The following is a 12,228-nucleotide window of genomic DNA, read 5'->3' as shown; positions in this document are numbered from 1 at the left end:
TTTTTTTTTTTTTCCATCTCTCTAGCCCCAGTTTGAATTTTCATTGTGTCAGTAATGCTCCTCCCCCCTCCCTGCTCCACCTCCCCCGTCCAGACAGGGTCTGCTTGTGTATCTTAGGCATGTGCTGTATAGCCCCAGCTGGCCTCAGATCGTAGTGTCAGAACCTTCCAAGTGCTGGGGTTACAGACATGAGCTACTGTATCTGATTTCTCAGCAGCCCATTATAACGTTGAGGTGTCCTTTATAGGAGGCAGTGGGGAAAGAATGGCCCCCGTGTAGATCCAGCAATGCTACTGTAGGATACACTTGTGGAAAATGGATTTTATTTATAGATGATCCTTTTCATCCATGTTATGCGACAAAACTTTTCCTGGGGAGATGCGACACCCAGATACTCGCCCCAGATAGGGATCATATGACGTGTGTCCCACTGAAGTCCAACTTGATGAACCAATGAGTTTTATGGGGGGTTACTTATAGGAATAGGGGTGAATGGTTACTTACAGGAGCAGAAATGACTCAAAGACACCTGCATCCCCACGGCTTACCCCAGCATGGGTGACAGACAGCTCAGAGCTAGGAACCTGGAGCTCACTGCACAGCCTGCAGGTCAGCTCAACATGTCAGAGAGCTCCTTTCCCAGTGACTCTGGTCTAAACCTCTTCTAGGCAGCTGTCCTGGTCTGAGTCTTTGCAGCTCTCCTCTCCGTCTTCGTGGCTCAGATCTCGGCTTTTCTAGTTTACTCTGGCAGGGAGGAGCCTAGTGAATCTGTTCAGTTTCAGGGAGTTCTTAGCTAATTTTAGTAGTTTACCTGCTTGTTTAAGTGACTCCCCTGCAAGATGGAATGTTTTGGTCTGGGAAGAAACTGATACTGCAGCAGTCTGATCCTGGGTGTGCTTTGTGTGGACCTTGCTGAAGTAGCTGTGAACTTGATGCTGCAGCCTACGTTTGATGATCACGGATTATTATACTCTACATTAATTTATTTATTGAAGTGGGGGTCTTACTGTATTGTCATGGCTGGTCCCAGGCTCCTGGGCTCAAGAATCCTTCAGCTTCCCAAGTAGCTAAGACTGCAGGTGCATTCCACTGTGTCTACCTAGCTGGGGGTTTGTTTTGTGTGTGTGTGTGTTTTGTTTTTTAATTTTATGTCTACGAGTATACTGCAGCTGTCAGACACACCAGAAGAGGGCATCTGATCCCATTACAGATGTCTCACAACCACTTGGTTGCTGGGAATTGAACTCAGGACCTCTGGAAGAGCAGTCAGTGCTCTTAACCTCTGAGCCACCTCTTCAGCTCTTGTTTTTTTGTTTGTTTCTTTTTGTTTTTTGTTTTTTTTTCAAGACAGGGTTTCTTTGTATAGCCCTGGCTGTCCTGGAACTCACTCTGTAGACCAGGCTGGCCTTGAACTCAGAAATCCGCCTGCCTCTGCCTTCCAAGTGCTGGGATCAAAGGTGTGTACCACCACCGACCTGCTTGTTTTGTTTTTTTCAAACAATGTTGTTTTTATCCTTTTGTCTCTGAGGTTACATATCTCTAGTTGAAACTGAGACCCCAGATAAGATAAATAAGGTGACTCCCACTTTGGATGGGTTGGTCTGGCTTTGGATCTGGGATGGTGTATCCTTTACTTCCCCAATACTGACCTGTTCCTATGACTGCTATTACTGCTCTTATCACTTCCACTTCATCTACAATATGAAATTGGGGTTTCCAAGAATTAGAAGTTTTACCCTACAGACTGAGTCTGTTAAGTGTTTTTGAGTTACTTAAGCCTCATTACAACCCTGTGGAGCTATTTGGGTCAGCATTTCACAGGATGCTGAAGTTTAGATCTTACTCTTTTAACTCTTTACAAAGCCCTGTCACCATTAGGGAAGTGCACCTTTGAAATGCACAAGTAATTACTGAATAAGAAAGCCCTCAGGAAAGGGAAACTGAGCAGGTTTCAAGACAACCTTGAAGTCACTCATTCCTTGGCTAATAATAACATTGCCTGTCAGACCTCACATGGAGTTCATGAGACCATCCTCTGGTCTTAGCAGGCTGCTACCCAAGAGAGGAGGAGACTGCAAAGATCTGTCCAGGCAGCCCCCAGACCCTTCTGTTCTCTAACCTTGGTCTGGCTGTGCCTTTGTGAGGATGAGAGAGCGGCACTTCATTTGGAGACAGCTTTTGTCTGTTGTTCATGTTTTCCTTGTCACTCGAGCAGAGACCAGGCAGTGACTCCAGCTTGTCCAGCTGCCCTGGAGAGAGACCAGCTCTCGAGAATAACCTCCCAGCTTTGTCCTTTGGCTTTGCTGTCACCCACTCCACCAAGCTTGTGCTTATTTTTAGCAGGTACCATCCTTCAGGAGAGTCAAGTGCATGTGGCTGCAATTGTCCAGGACAGGTCCTTTGGGGGCCACTGCCACCTAACCAGGGGAAGGAGGAGACTAAAGCCACCTTAGAAACTGCTGTAGCCACTTCTGCTCGAGGGCTCTGAAGTTGCCTTTCTGTTCTGGGTTCAGCACAGGATCAAGAAGGCAGGCAGGCATGTGACTGAGACCAGCAGTGAGCTAGGGAGGTGGACCAGGTACTATGTCGTAGGAAATGAGGATCCCTTGCTACCCCATTAGCTAATTTTCTGGAAAAACATATTAACCTTCACTCCCCATCCCGTCCCTGCCTTTTTGGCGAAGTTGCCCAAATCTAAGAGCAGGCCACAAAGTAGCACAAAAGGTCTCAAACTATGTGTTGACTGGCAGTCCAGTTATTGGTGTGTTCTGGCTTTCCTCAAAGTACAAACACAGGAGAGGGCAAAGTGGCTTTGGTAGGTAGGTAGGTAGTAGGTGTGTGTGTGTGTGTGTGTGTGTGTGTGTGTGTGTGTGTGTATCCCAAGAACTTGTTCATGCTAGACTCTGCCTCTGAGTTACATCTGCATCCCACACCTTCTACCCTCACTAGGAGTTTTTGGCTGGGAGGAAGCCAATGAGGCGGAAAAGGGATGAAAAAGGAGTTTGACAAGTTTGCCTGTTCCTCATACTTTTCTCTCCACTCCCCCCTCCCTCCTTCCCTCTAACTCAGCTGCCAACTCCAGCCCATCTATCTGTTTCTGATTAAGAAAGCTTCAAGCCATATAAGGCCCGCTGTGGCCTATGGTTTATGTTGGCTGGAGAGCAGGGTTGTTGTTGCAAGATCTGATTCAGAGGAGTAGTGAGGGTTTATGTGAGGGTGTGTGGACTGTGCATGGGTGCACTTCCCACTAGGGACTGGACCCCTTAGTGGGCTAGGAGTAGGTAGGAGTAGGAGGGATAGGAATAAGTCCAGTAAGTGGCTCTAAGCTGATATTCAGTGTGGTTTCAGGACTTCCTGGCAAGCATGTTTGCTGAGGTTCTGGGTAAAAAACATTAGCCGGTTTACCCACAAACCATACCTGTTATATTTCAAGCCAGGGGTGTCATGATTCTGCAGTAGATTCTGGAAGCAGTTTACGAATTAAGAACAAAGCTCCTTGATACTTGAGGACAGTGGTCCCTCTGAAGTATGCTCCAGTATGTTTCTGTGACTCCCGTGATTCCTGAAGTTTAGCTTCTGTGGGGGATGTGGAGCCAGCCATTCCTCTAACCCCATCTTGGCCTCTCCTTGCTGTCCCTTGAGCTAGCTGAGCTTGTTCCAGGGTGAGTGAGGACTTGGGTAGTTTTCTCTGCCTGGGACTTTTCCTTTCTGACCACCTTCACCCTGACATAGCTCCCAGTGTTTGAGCTCTGAGGTTCTGATGGCCCTTTTGCATAGAGCTTCCCATCCCCATCTATTCTCTATAGCCCTTTTCATCTTAGCCACAGGACCCATAGAAAAGGCGAGCAAGCATATGTTTAACCCTCCCATTACTTTTACAGGCATGGGGAATGTGCCAGGGGTGCCTTAGGGCTCTGTGCTCTCAACCAGTTCAGAGACTACATGCCTATTACATTACGTTCTTCATCGCGTTATCTTATTACCTGAAATCTGAGTCCCCAGCCCCCATGGTACTAGCTCGAAGTAGGTATTGATACCTTTATTAAGTGATGGGTCCTGATGGATCCTACTATCTAACATTTGGAAAGACCGTTGCCATGGTTCCCCAGAGCATTATCGGTGAGCGTGTTCTCTTCTTGATTTTTACTGCTATGTTAGTTGTAGGGGTATCTGAAGCAGAGTTGCCATCAATCATGAGAAAAGAGCATTACACGTTTGTAGGAGTTGACATTACTGCAGGTTTACCTTGGTTAGAAGAAAGGCATACTGGTGTGGTAATAGAGTATCCATTGCAGGAAGTCTCGGCTGGGCATGGTGGTGTGTGCATGGAATCCCAGTGCTTGGGAGGCTGAGGCAGGAAGGTTATACTTTTAAAATTTAAGCTGGGCAGTGGTGGCTCAACCTTTAATCCCAGCACTTGGGAGGCAGAGGCAGGCGGATTTCTGAGTTTGAGGCCAGTCTCAAACTTCCTTCCTGTCTTTTCCTGTTCCTGGTCTACAAAGTGAGTTCCAGAACAGCCAGGGCTACACATAGAAACCCTGTTTCGAAAAACAAAAAACAAAAAAACAAAACAAAAATTTAAAGTCAGCTTGGGCCCCATAGTGAAAACCTGTCTCAACCCAAACCTCAGGTCAACAGGGTTACAACACTGCCTATGGAAAGGGAGATTTGTCTATTTGTTCTGGCAGTTGAACCCGGTGCCTTGGCAGGCTACATTGAGTTTTTCATTCTGTTCAAGATTTGAAAAGACAGCCCTTTGCTGGGGCTGTATGACTCTGTGGTAAAGGGCTTGCTCAGAATGCACCCGACATACCTGTGTTAGGTTAGGCATTTGCCCTGTGAGAGCATCCCGGAAGCTACCCGGAGCGTTTCTTCCTTCCTCTCTTTTCCTGTTCCTCTTTTTTTTTTTTCCAAGACAGGGTTTCTCTGTGTAGCCCTGGCTGTCCTGGAACTCACTCTGTAGACTAGGCTGGCTTTGAACTCAGAAATCTGCCTGCCTCTGCCTCCCAAGTGCTAGGGTTAAAGGCGTGCGCCACCTTCGCCCAGCTCCTGTCCATCTTTTTAAAAGAAATATATTTGTAATATTTTACTTAAATGTTTGCCTGCATGAGAGTGTCTGATTCCCTTGGAATAGGAGTTTTAGACAGTTGTGAGCTGCCATGTGGGTGCTGCAAATTGAACCCAGGTCTTCTGGAAGAGCATACAGTGCTCTTAACCACTGTGCCATTTCTCCTGCCCCCTTATTATTTTTAATTGTGTGTGTGTGTGTGTGTGCCTGTGTGCCTGTGCATGCCTGCCTGCCATGTATGGAGGTAACTAAAGAGGACAGAGGAATTATATTTCCTAGAGCTGGACTCACAGGTGGTTGTGAGCCACCTAATGTGGGGGGCTGGGACCTCAACTCAGGTCCTCTGTAAGAGCAGTGCATGCTCAGAACTGCTTGAGCTCTCTAGCTGTCCTGTCGACTTTTATCTGTTTCTAGTTTGCTTGCTTGCTTGCTTTTCTCTTTTTCTCCTCCTCCTCCTCTTCTTCAGAAAACACTATCTGGTTTTCTAATGTGAAGGAGAGTAAATGTTCTGTTCATTCCTATACCTTCTTCCTCAGTTTCTCAATATAAAAGTAGCATAATTTGAAGGTTGTTATTCATAAACATTATCTGTGGCTACAACGCTCAGGTTTTATTTATATATATATTTTTTTCATCCCCCCCCCCACACTGTATAATCCAGACTTATCTGGTGTTCAGACCCCCACCTCCACCCTAAGTTCTGGGGATTATACATATATGCCATCATGTATAATCATGCTTTCTATACTTTTCTGGGTCTTTACTAGCTCCCTCCTTCTCCCTAGCCTCTGTCATGTGGCAGGCTTCATGCCATTGGTAGAGAGGCTTTTGTGGTTAAGCATACTAGCTCCTCCTAAGAGTTCCACTTTGCTCTGGGGATATATCCCTTTCTGTTGGCTCTGCCTCCTCTTCCTCCTGGGAATTTTCTCTGTCTGATGTGTTCCTTGGATGTGATACCTGTTGCAGTTTTCTTCTTAACCCAGCTAGCTCCCAAATAATTGAGACTGGACTATTATATTTATTTAACAAGCTTTAAGGGTATAACAACTGAACAGCAGTATTGCTTTATTTTAATCCTCTAAACTGGTCTGGCTACCTCCCAGCCAAAATCCCTGAGATATTTGCATTTTAGTACTGATCTGGCTCTCTGGGCTCCAGTTCTTTTCTCATGATGCCTCCTGGACTCTGTCCCCATGGAGGATCCCTCCTCCCTGCTCTCCTCCTTCCTCTTCCTCCTTGCCTCCCTCCTCCCCTCTCTCCCGTAGCTGGGAGAAAGAGGCCAGTTCTATTCACCCTGCCTAGTCATTGGCTGATCAGCTAGCTTTATTGGCCATTCAGAGAAAAATTGGGGAGCAATGTTTACACAACATTGAAACAGGAGATTCTTAGAATAAGAATTGCTACCAGATGGGGGCATGGAAATCAGCATTTGAGTAATACAAGGATAATCTTTACACAGTGCACAATAACATTATGCCTACAGATGCTGCCCTCCTTTCTAGATTCACTCCAGTGTCTGGGGAGAATACACGCTCCAGAACCTTGCTGAGAAAGTGTGGGGTGGCTATCAAGAAGCATGCTGGCCGGGCGGTGCTGGCGCACACCTTTAATCCCAGCACTTGGGAGGCAGAGGCAGGCGGATTTCTGAGTTTGAGGCCAGCCTGGTCTACAGAGTGAGTTCCAGGACAGCCAAGGCTACACGGAGAAACCCTGTCTGGAAAAAAAACAAAAACAAAACAAAACAAAAAAAAGAAGCATGCTGATGGGCTGGTGGGATGGCTCAGCTAGTAAGAGCACTGACTGCTCTTCCAAAGGTCCTGAGTTCAAATCCCAGCAACCACATGGTGGCTCACAAACCCTCATAATGAGATCTGAAGCCCTCTTCTGGTGCATCTGAAGACAGCTACAGTGTACTTATTTATAATAATAAATCTTTAAAAAAAAAGCATGCTGATATGTGCAGGAGAGCAGGAATCTTTGAAAGTGAGCATTAGGGAGAGTATGTGACTGAATACAGGATTGTTCAGCAGGGACAACCAAGCCAGGAGGTCCCTTCTACCAAGCTAACAGAAGGATTTACCTTTGGAAGTTGTGAAGAAGAGATCTGGATTTGAACACCCAGGTGGTGGTGACAGTGGTGACTGAGTGCAGCCCAGCTGTGCTTGGCTCTTCAGCACTCAGTCTAAAGTCCTCTCATCCCTGCACAAGGACCTGGAACATCCCTGCCTGGGGAAATGGTACTCTGTTTTCTGCTCATTCCTCCAACCACCAGATATTTTTTTTTCCTGCCCCTTGGACCAGTCAGTGGTAGCGTGGGCAGCAGAGCAGCTCACTAGGGAAGAGGTCATGGGTTTTCACCTTCAAAACAGTTGTGGAAGTTTCAGAAATTTCACTCATTTCTGCCCCACACTGCCTAGTACTCAAACTTGTCAATAAATATTTATTGAATAGAATTTTTCTCTTACGCTCTTGTGATTTCTTGGTTGCTGGCATTGCTAGCCACACATCAACATCTTTCCTTACCTCTTGTGAAGCCATATATCGGTTATTTGCTTGATCTTGAGACAGGTCTCTAACTCATGATCTTCCTGTCCCAGCTAGGATAGTGGCCTTTAAGTAAGCTCATTGTCAGATCACTGCTTATGCCTTTGGGGCAGGCCTGTTTGGTGCCTTCTGTGGTGAGGTGGGAACTTCGTGTACCCAGGAGTCCATTCCTGTATCTGCTTTATCATCACGCCCTAGAGCCTGACAGAATTCACTTGTAAAGCCAGGCAATAATGAAGAGCCCAAGATAGGAGCCAGGAGGGACTGGACACAGCCTTCAAAGTTTTCAAAAAACCACACCCCTAGGCTAGGCATGGTGGGGCATGCCTTTGATCTTAGCATTGGAGAGGCAGAGGCAGGCGGATGTCTTGAGTTTGAGGTCAGCCTGGTCTATAGGACAGCTAGGGCTACACAGAGAAACACTGTCATGAAAAAAACAAAAAACCTCAACAATAACAATAAACAGTTGTGTGTTTAAAACAAACAACCCCCCCCAAACCACACCCCACCTGAGATGAAGTAACTGGGGAGACCAGTGTAGGAGAGGACTGAGGCTGGGCCAGGCCGCCGAGGTGAGAGGTGGACACTCTGTTCCTGATTGGTTGGTTCCTTTGTGTTGCCAAGAGTGTTTTATTTTATGTGTGTGGGTATTTTATCTGCATGGGTTTATGTGCACCATGTGTATACAGTGCCTTCAGAAGACAGAAGAGGGCATCAGATCCCCTGGGACTCCAGTATAAGAAGGTTTTGAGCCATGGTGTGGGTAGTGAGAATTGAACTCAGGTCCTATGTAAGGACAGCCAGTGTTCTCAACAGCTAAGCCCTTGTAACCAGACTCTTTAACTGGAAGTTAGTTAACTACTGATTGGGCTGGCAAGGAAGATCCCATGTTTAGAAGGGGAGTTTCGGCTTCCAGCTCTTCTTCCGTGAGCCTCTTGGTTCTAGAACATAGTTTTCCTTGTTGGCCAGAGAAGTTTCACCAAGCAGGTCTCCTGCTGAGGTGTTGTTATGTTGAGCTTCTGCCCTCCTACTGTGAAGCAGGCTGAGAAAGTGTTCCATGGTGTTGGATTGATGACCCACCTGTGCAAGGAGTTAAAAGTTACCTTAGGGTGAATCTGTCTGTCTTGTCTGCCAGTCTGCCTGCCTGCACTGGCTGGCTTGCTGCCCTGTAAGGCCATCACAATAGAGGGTGTAGGACTAACCCTGAATGGGCCAGCCACCCCATTATGAGCTAACACGGAATCCCGAGGGTGCTCGCATGAGTCACAGCTTGCTCAGACCCCCAGGGATGAAGGGAACACTCAGGCTAGGCTAAGACCAGCTGGCCTGAGGCATGGCTCCATCTCTGTGGCCCTGAGCCTCTCGCCATGCTGCCGTGGGAGAGTGGCCCAGCCTCACCATCACCTTCAGCTTCCAACTGCACTCTGCCAGCAAGGTAGGTGCTAGTCTTGTGGCTTCTGTCAGGGCCTCTCATGTCCTGGGATTTTCTGGGAAAGCCTTCTATACTTGCTGTTATCCAAGCTGTTGCCACTAGCATTTGGATATTTAAATGAACTTTACATAAGACTAGAAATTGAGTTTTCAGTCACATTTGTCATATTTCAAATGCTCAGTAACCTCCTGTGTGGCTAAGTGCCCGGCTGCCGATGTTGGCCAGAAATCACATGGGGATCGCCCCAGTGGTTACCTCTGGTGATCTGCCCCACTGGACGAGGCTGCCAGTGCCTTGACTATAAAGGTCACAACTTCTTTGCCAGCCCTCCTCACCAGCTCTTTGGGTCAGCTTCTAGGACATCTTCAGGCTCTGCCCTGGGACTTTACTCCCCTCTCCTACCTTTAAAAACATCAGAACCATAAAAAGGTCACCTCTGACCTGTATCTTTTGCAACCTATAGAAATCCTTGCCTTAAAGATTAGCTTATTTTTATTTTATGTATATGAGATGAGTGTTTTGCCCGCATATATATATGAACACTGCATGTGTGCCTGGTACCTAGGAAAGTCAGAAGAGGGGGTCAGATCCCCTGGAACTGATGGTTACACAACACACCTCCTTATGTGTCCTGGGAATTGAACCTATGTCCTCTGGAAGAGCAGAAGTGCCCTTCACTACCCAGCCATGTCTCCAGTCCTAATCCAGGTCTTTGAAAAAGCTTTCCTGGACTCCACCGATCCCTGTGCAGGGGTGTGAGCATGAGTCTGAGATTGTCTTCTGGTAGACTGACCTTGAGCTTCCTGTAGAAGAACTGTACCCTAGGAGAACCGAACTGAGTGTATTCAGAAGGTGCTGTGGATGGAAACTAGAGGTTTTTCTTGCTCTCACTGCCAGGCGGGGAACCACAATTGTATGTCCATCCTTCCCTCCGCTCCAAGGAACTTCCTGTGGAGACCAGCAGTCTGCACCTGCTCTCCGCACGGGAAGTACAGGAGAGCCTGCTTGTGGTTCTGATTGCCTGCCCAGGGGAAGAGACCCCTTCCTTGAAGGGAAGGCCCATTTATCAAGAGGGAACTGTGCTTTGCTCTTGGGCGTGGAGTGGCTGGGGCACACACTTCCCTGGTGGTCATCACTAGGATAATGGGAGGAATGTTCTAGTTCCGATCAAGAGGGTGTGTGAACAGCTGTCCAGAACACAGCGTGGTGTGGATCCTCCCCCCATCAGGGCCAAGCCTAGAGTGGACTTGGGCTCTTGGCTCCTAAGCTGTTGTTTTTATGGTTGACTTTCCTGTCAATTACATGCAGCCCTTTTTCCCAGTAACTGCAGCCAAAACTGACTTAGTCACTAGGGCCAGCACTGTGTGGTGCCATCCCCAGGGACGATTTTTTTGTTCTGAAGGCTCTAACTTGGGTTACAGGTTTGTCAGCTGGTTGGGGAGTGAGACCATCACTTCTCTTGAGGGCTTTCTGAGTAGCCACAGGTACTTCTGGAAAGAGAAGGGATCCTTTTAGAACCTGGAGTGAGCAGATGAATACAAAGGGCTGCTGGCTGTAGCACGTGCCTGCTTTCAGCTCTGTGTGACCGCCTGGCCAGGAGCCAGTATGCATCTATTCCTGGGCAAATGGACCTGCTAAAAATACCAGGCAGGAGTTTAATTCCAGCAGATTCAAAATAGCCGAGTGTCCTCCTCACCAGCCCAGGGCGGGGCTGTGAAGCATCCTCGTGGGAGGCTTTCCCTGAGTGAGGCAGCCTGCTTCTGGGGGGCAGAAACTGGTCTTGGAACAGTTTCCAGTTAGCTTGTGGGTGTGGAGTGTGGGGGCCTGTGGGACCTGTAGTGTTCAGTCCACTCACAGCTTGGGAAGTTCAGGTTTAAAAAAACCAAGTGCTTAGGATAAAGAGCAACTAACATAAGCTTTGCTAGGGGATGGAGGTAGTGGGGAGCCTTGTGAGGATGAAGGGTGTGTGTGTGTGCATGTAGGTTCATGCAGGTTGGTGTGTCATCTGTCACCTCTTATTGACCTGTCAGACCATTTAAACCAGGGAGAAATGGCCTTTTAACTAATTCCCAAGAAGGCTGTTTGGCCGACGTGGGACTGCCTGGGTGAGGAAGTGGAGTGGGGTGGAGGGGCATCAGTTGCCTCGGAGAGCCCCGGTGGGTGCCTCCTGGCACCAGGTACCCTTAAGATGACACTGCTAGGCTTGGTGAGTTGCATTCAAGTCCTTTGTGTGTGTAGCTGCTGCTCCAAGGGGTTGCCCTCTGGGGAGAGACTAGCTGCTGCCTCTCATCTCATCCATTGTCTTGAAAGCTGGAGACAAACAAATCCTGCCCTCTACAGGGCTGTTGGGGGAACTCCCTCACACACATCTCAGCACTGCCTGGAAGCAGCCCTGGAGAGAGAGGGCTCTGTCCTGAGCCATTCACCCGCCTCAGCAGGGGATCTCTAGACTCAGCTCAGATTGGTCTGTAGAGCAGTGGGCACTGTGAATCTCTTCTAGGTTTCTTGTGTTGGCTGGTCCCGGGTTAGCAGTGTTCATCATTACCTAGGAGGTAATGATGAGGCCGGTTGGCACAAGACAGGCAATCTGGGAAATGCCACTACCACCACTGTTTCCTTCTTCAACTGAAGAAGTCGGTACAACAGACTGATTTACACTGGGTCGGTCGAGTTGAGACTTGGAGCCCCAGTCTCTGGGGAACAAATCAGGTGGGAGGCTCAGGTGGGCAGTGGTGATGAGCGGTATATACGCTCAGAGTGGCAGGGGGATGCTGCTGCTTCTGATTTAGGAGTGGGACTTCTGAAGTGGTGGGAGGAGGCCATTGGCTTGGTTAGCCTGGGCCTCAGGGACATTGTGGATTGGCCCGGTGCTGGACTAAAGGGGACTGGCGGGTATGGTGTTGGGACTGTCCTTATTGCAGTGTTGTGGGCTTCAGGGATTTGGGGAGATAGATTGGGGTGACCTGTAAGTGAGGTAGAGGGTGGGACTGTTGGCATTAATTTAGTTTCAAAGGGCAGAACTCCTCACAGCTGGACTGGAGGCCATTTTTGTCTTAGGTACCAAGCCATCCATCACACACATGGCCGTGGTTGTGGCCCTAGCATATTAGAAGGGATAACTGCTCTCTGTTGGAGAGATTGTGGGTTTTTTGTTTGCTTTGCTTTTTTTTTTTTTTTTTTTTTT

At 48.1% G+C, this 12,228-nt stretch overlaps 1 protein-coding gene across 2 annotated transcripts in view; it reads left to right on the top strand.

Annotated features, from left to right (window-relative positions):
• The window catches only part of Akap1 (A-kinase anchoring protein 1), a 37,211-nt gene that overhangs the window by 4,860 nt on the left and 20,123 nt on the right, over nt 1-12,228 (top strand). Inside the window, exon 1 of one of the 2 annotated variants that reach the window (XM_031352388.1) lies at nt 8,863-9,047. The exons of the other annotated variant lie outside the window; for it this stretch is intronic. The gene's annotated coding sequence lies outside the window, so the exon portion shown is untranslated. Of the gene's footprint in view, nt 1-8,862; nt 9,048-12,228 lie in introns of those variants that run through there. 2 annotated transcript variants of the gene reach the window in all.

This window comes from Mastomys coucha, unplaced genomic scaffold (genome assembly GCF_008632895.1).
Source record: "Mastomys coucha isolate ucsf_1 unplaced genomic scaffold, UCSF_Mcou_1 pScaffold5, whole genome shotgun sequence".
Classification (NCBI taxonomy): domain Eukaryota; kingdom Metazoa; phylum Chordata; class Mammalia; order Rodentia; family Muridae; genus Mastomys; species Mastomys coucha.
The sequence above is the reverse complement of the archived record's forward strand: the minus strand, read 5'-3'. Positions and strand labels throughout refer to the sequence as shown.